Here is a 6713-nt window from a genome sequence, read left to right as displayed (position 1 = left end):
ATGTTGTCTTACCCGTGGTTGATCCCTCGAGCATACACCATTACATCTTTTGGTCTGACCAATACTATCATCATGTTCACATGATGGTGGAAGTCCAGTGATATGGAAATTCCGGTGAGTTGTTGTTGAGCCCATCAACAGCATTTTGTTCCCCCCATGATTCATGTTGAACATCAACCTAGTGTTGGAAAATTTATAAGCAATGCCTTCGTGTTCCGTTCATGAAGCTTATGCTTGGATGGAAGAAGTGACTTCCTCGAATTCATGTGCATTTGGTGCAAGTTGCCGCCGTGAGTTCGAGAAAGATTATTTTTGTTTCCCCTGGCACCATCCCATGTCAGTTATGCATGTGTGAATGTATTCTATGGTTTGGTAGATTAATTACCTCCACTCCATATGTATTCCCCGGCACACCAAGCCACTAATTGACTTGTTCAAGGCACAGAAGTCTACGCTTGGGATCTAATCCATGGACTTGCGTAAAGACTTTGAAATCCTTGATGATGGTTCCCCACCTGAACTCGATAGTGTTTTACTATAAGACTACTACGTGGTCATGCTCGTCTTGGATAGCGTGTTCACAGGTTTGTAGCAGAACCAGCTCATGTTTTGGAGCTTTCTATCGTAGTTCATTTCCCGAGAATCTCGCAACGTCATCTCGTCAAATTGTGTTGCAAACCTTCATTTTCCTTTCTAGACTCGATGAGTCTGGAATATCCTGACACCAACCAGATCTGAATCTCAGGCAGATATGATGGTTGGAGCATTTTCCAAGAACTATAATATTGGTCTCTCGATAACCCGTAAAGTGGATGTCGTGGCCAACACATCCAGCCGGAAGACCTATTATTCTAGTATCTCGATTGAAGAAAGTTGGCCACCTTCCCATGAGGATTTCGTAGGATTTACCTCCATAGTTAATCCTTACGGATTCTTGAGTTTCCGAAGTCCGACCTTTTACTTGATGTTCTAGATATCAAACCATATCTATAAATGGATTACGCTAGCACATCAAGGAGAACATTAGAAGCGGAGTGCTAAATGCCTCTCGGTCGATCGTCCAGATTCTGTTCCCTCAGCCTCGCTAAGGGAAGATCTGAGAAGGTGTTATCTTCCTTTGTATCTGCATCATCCATCACTAGTCATCATGGTGGTATGTCGTGTTGCCAGGATCCTTGCCACGGATGTAGGTAGAACCTTGATGAATATGGAAATGCTCAAGTTCTTGAGAGCACGTGTAAGAAAAATCATCCCTTGCGTTGTCTTCAACAAGGTAGTCCACATCATCCATCCTGGTCCGAGTATGCCATCTCTTCGAGCTATCTCAAACGATCAATTGTAAATTGCTTAATGCTGGTATGAAGAATTTCAATGATCTCTTAATCAAAAGTAATTCTTTTGCCACTTAAGGGAATATTTCTGCGAGTCACCTTCCTTAAGATGTCTTATTATGGTATCATGGCAATTATCTCCTCGCTACTTTGAAACCATGCACCATCCTACTTAAGCGTGGAATTGTTGCCTACCAAATTTGAACCTTTATCATCCGCTTCTTTCCATCACCCCTGATGTGTGTTTCGTGTCTCAGCTCAAGAGATGTTTTATATCTCACTCCATGAGTTGATCTTGAGTGCTCGATCTCCGGGGAGATCGATTCCTGTAGAATTTCTTTCTGCCGTCATCATGCTGGATGAAGATCCCGAAAGCAAAGACGTCAAGATCAAGATGACGCAATGAATCAACATCTTCGGGAAGGGCAGTTGGATCGAGAAGACTGCGATAGTTTGGTGACCCCCCTTCCTTCTTACCTCACGACTTGAATCTCGGGACGAGATTCTTGTTTAGTGGGGGCGAGTTGTCACAGCCCTAGAATTTGAGTGCAATTAGTATCATAAGCATCCATGCATCATGTCTATATTTGTTTGAAATTTGAAATGGGGATGACAAGCCCTAACACTAAATGAAATGCAATTAGGATCAAAATAAAAATATTTTCAATGAACCCAGAATGCCCTTTAGAAAAGTTCATTATTTTTTATTAAGGTGAAAACCTCTGCCAAAAATGATGCACATATTTTTAGGCCATTCTGGATTTTTGAATAATCCATATTGTATTCGAATTGGGAATTTAGAAACTATTAATATTTTTAAATGCTCCAATAATTCTGAAAATAGTTAAGGGCCTCTGTAATAATTCATTTAATGCCCACAATTATTTTCAGGATTTATTAAAATGATTTGGTTTATAACCTAAATCAAAACAAAATAACATAAATAGAAAACAGAAACAGAATTAGACAGAGAAGAGAGAGCTTACCTGGGCCAACTCACCTGTGCAGCCACCTGGCGGCCCAAGTGGCCGGCCCAGCCCACCTGGCCCTCCCCTGTCGTCTTTCTCCCCGCGCCAATAGACAGCGCGCATGGCCGAGGCACGCCGGCACGCGCCCGGCCACCTCCTGCATCCTGCCGCTTCCCCCTCATCGCCTGGACGTCTCCAACGCTGCCACGCACGCCCCTGGAACCCCCTCGCACTCTCCCTCGCTCCTCCCCCCTCCTCTGTTTCTCTTACGCGCAACCGCCGAGCGCAGCCGTCGCCGCCGACGCGCACCGCCGTGGCCACAGCCACTGCCTCGCCTTGCCGATGCGCTCAGAAGCTCCGCATTTTCGCCCTCCTCGTCCACGCCGAGCCAAACAACCGGGGAGCACCGCATCGCCGTCCCGGACGTCTTCTTCAACCTTGGTGCCGGTGATCCCCGCCGCTTGATTGGTCACCATCAGGCCGTCCCCGAGCCCGCTGAGACCGCCGTCCGACTCCCTGTGAGCTCCGCCGTCGTTACCCACTCTTCCCCGCGTCATTTCCTTGCCGTAGCACCGTTCCTCGCCGTCACCGAAGCTCACCACCGCCCGGCCTTGTCGCCGTCGTGGCTTGAGCTCGAACGAGTCGCGCCCGTGCACCTCACCGAGCTCCTGGCGACCCCAGGAGACTACGCAGTGTTTTACTTCGCTCGCTCGTTCTCTGCAACGCCGTTTCCGCCGAGGTCCGAACTCCGACCGCCGCAGCCGAGCTCGCCAGCGTCAGCTCCGGCCATCCCCGCTACCGCTGCTTGCTGGTATGGATGCACGCATGTGCCAGCAATCCGTAGCCGCAGACGGCGCGCCAAACCGTCGATCGTGGGCAAATCCCAAGCCCTCCGCCGTCTCGGGCTTCGCCGGCGACGAGCCGCGGATCAACTCCGGCGAGTTGACCCGGGGGTTTGACCCCGTCTGACCAGGGTTTGACCACCCTGGGTCACTGACGCATGGGGCCAGCCTTGCTAATTAACCCAGGTTAGTGTTAATTATTTAGTTAGTTAATTAGCCTCTGACATGTGGGCCCATGCCTTAACTAAACTAGATTAGGTTTAGTTTAATTTTAATTAACCTTGTTAGTTAACTGTGTCACTGACGTGTGGACCCCACTGTCAGGTTTGACTTGGACTAGCCCCTTGACCCGCTGACGTGATGCTTACACATTGCTGACGCAGTTAATCGTTTTCTGGATTAAAAATAATTCAGAAAATTCCATATATTAGTATAAACTTCTAAAAATCATAGAAATTCAATCGTAACTCCAAATGAAATAAATTATATATGAAAAATTATCAGAAAAATTCAAGGAATCCATCTGTACGATTTTCATGCATGTTTCAACAATGTTTGTCCTCTGTTTTGGACAAAAAAATAAAGGACATTTAAATAATCATATATGGAGTTGGAATTTGAATCTTGTATTCAAACCAACTTCATTTAAATCATAACTAGATGCATTAGCTCAAATCATAGCATATTGCCATGTTATGATCATGCATCATATTGTCGCACATGCATTGATTGTGTTCTTCTCTTTTGCCGGTGTTTGTCCCCCTTCAGTAGACGACGTTCCGACAATGTGATCGATGACACCGATGAAGAACTATGTTATCTTCAGGAGTGCCAGGCAAGCAAAACCTCCTTGTTCATTCCGATACAATCCCACTCTCCCGCTCCTGCTCTCTTTTACTGCATTAGGACAACATGATTCCTCTGTTACTTGCTGCGGTAGTTGAACCCCTTATCCTCTGCATGACCTGTCATTGCCACAGTAAATAGATGAAACCCACTAGCATGAGTAGGAGTTGTTTGAGCCCTGATGTGCCTACTCATTCATGCTTGTTTGTCATGCCTGCTACTGCTTAGAGTTGAGTCAGGTCTGATTCATCGGAGATGAATCGGAGGTGTGTAAACATGTCCTACTGTTGAGAGCTAAGTGTGTGAACACGATTTGGTAAAGGTAGCAGTGAGAGGCCATGTAGGAGTACATGGTGGGTTGTCTCATTGAAGCCGTCCTTAGGATCTGAGTTCTGTGTTTGTGATCCATGAAACAGTTACTACCAGGCATTGGGCCCGAAACCAATGGACCCTCTCGGCTTCTTGATCATCCGTGTCCTCTGTCCACGAGTTGCAACTAGTTTCTGGTGTTTATAGGATATGTGTTGGCGGCCGTGCGTAGCACTGACCCTAGGGGTGGGCTATGATCCGGTAGATACACCGTGGCACGGTGTACCGGGCACCCGTTTGGTGTCTCGGGAACCCTGTTCACATCGTTCGGGGCCGTATGTGGAAACCTCGGCCGGACTCCCTGCGGATGGAACCTAGATAGGCGATAAACCTGGACTAGGGACTTGAGTGTTTAGGTAGGCCATGGCCGAAACCCTCGTTGGGCGTCCGCTTGAAGGTTGCCGAGTACATGTCGTGTAAACGGCGGTAAGTGGTGAGAGCGTGTGTGAAGAAGTACACCCCTGCAGGGTTAACATCATCTATTCGAATAGCCGGTCCGCGGTAATGAACTTCTGGGTTGCCTATAATAGTTCATAGACAAGTGAAAGTGGATACTCTAAAACTCGGAAGGTAAGTGTGAGTGCTATGGATGGCCTTCTCGTAGGGAGACGGGAGCAGATCCATAGTGGTGTATTGAATGGTGAATATGTGGATTCGTGTGCGCCACCTCAAAAGAGTTGCTTGTAATCGTAGTTCAGGTTAGCCACTGAGTCAAAGCTGGCTTGCTGCAGTCAAACTCCACCCCCCCCTTGTTGATACCGATGCATATGTAGCTAGTTCTGATGTAAGTCTTGCTGAGTACCTTTGTACTCACGTTTGCTTAATTTATGTTTTGCAGAGAGATTTTAGTCTCGCTAGTAGTTCCGCGTGGACTTCGATGTTTAGCTTGATACCTCAGCTACGATCTTGTGTCCTTGGCAGGATCTGGTAGATAGTCAGGCTTCTTAGCCTTTTTCATTTGTAGATGTCTATACTCAGACATGTTAAGCTTCCGCATGTGCTTTGCATTGTATGCTATGATTGTTGGGTCATGAGACCCATGTTTGTAATGTCTCGCTCCTCGGAGCCTAATGAATAAATACTTGAGTTGTAGAGTTATGTTGTGATGCCATGTTGTATTTACACATATCGAGCATATTGTGTGTATGATTGAAATGCTTGGTATGTGTGGGATCCGACAATCTAGTTGTTTATCTTTGGCAGCCTCTCTTATGGGGAAATGTAGTCTTGTGCTTCCATGAGCCATAGTAGTCCGCTACAGCCCGGTTCACCGGAGTCCCGCTAGACCAGCACTACTGCTCATGACACTTGACTGGCCGACATGTGTTTCACTTCGTTCCTGTGTCTGTCCCTTCGAGGAAATGTCACGCGGTGACCTCCGGAATCCTGCCTAGCCTGCTACAGCCCGGGTTACCGGAGTCCTGTTAGCCCAGTGCTACAGCCCGGGTTCACACGCTGTTGACCGACATGTTCGAAGTTGATTCATGTATGCCTGTCCCCATGGGTTAGCGCCGCTTTAGGTTCACGACTAGCCATGTCGGCCCGGGTTCTCTATCATATGGATGCTAGCGACACTATCATATACGTGAGCCAAAAGGCGCAAACGGTCCCGGGCCATGGTAAGGCGACACCCGTGGGAATATCGTGCGTGAGGCCACAAAGTGATATGAGGTGTTACCGACTAGATCGATGTGACTTGGAATCGGGGACCTGACAGTCGGGTCGGCTCGTAGAGTACCCGCGAGTGATTCCGATGTGGGGGCTGAATGGGCAGGTGGTTCCATCCAGGTAGTGGTGGGCCTGGGTTCCCGATGGCCCCCGACTGTTACTTTGTGGTGGAGCGACATGGCAGGTTGAGACCACCTAGGAGAGAGGTGGGCCTGGCCCTAGTCGGCGTTCGCGGTTACATAAATTAGCACGCTTAACGAGATATTGGTATTTGATCTGAGTCTGTCCACTCGCCTATATGCACTAACCAACTATGCGGGAACATTTATGGGCACTCGACGTTGTGGTATTAGCCGAAGCCTTCTTGACGTCAGCGATTGAGCGGCGCGCACTGGGTTGGACCGCGTAAAGCAACTTCCTTTGTAATGGAGGTTGCTAGGTCTGCTCCCCGGCCGCCCACCGAACGTGCAGGTGTGCAATGGGCGATGGGCCCAGACCCCTACGCCACAGGATTTAGACCGGCGTGCTGACCTCTCTGTTGTGCTTAGGTAGGGCTGCGAGCCTACGACATGTTGATCTTCCGAGGCCGGGCATGACCCAGGAAAGTGTGTCCGGCCATAGGGGATCGAGTGTGTTGGGTTATGTGGGACACCCCTGCAGGGAAGTTTATCTATTCGAATAGCCGTGTC

Source organism: Triticum aestivum, chromosome 3A, assembly GCF_018294505.1.
Source record: "Triticum aestivum cultivar Chinese Spring chromosome 3A, IWGSC CS RefSeq v2.1, whole genome shotgun sequence".
Classification (NCBI taxonomy): Eukaryota; Viridiplantae; Streptophyta; class Magnoliopsida; order Poales; family Poaceae; genus Triticum; species Triticum aestivum.
The sequence above is the reverse complement of the archived record's forward strand: the minus strand, read 5'-3'. Positions refer to the sequence as shown.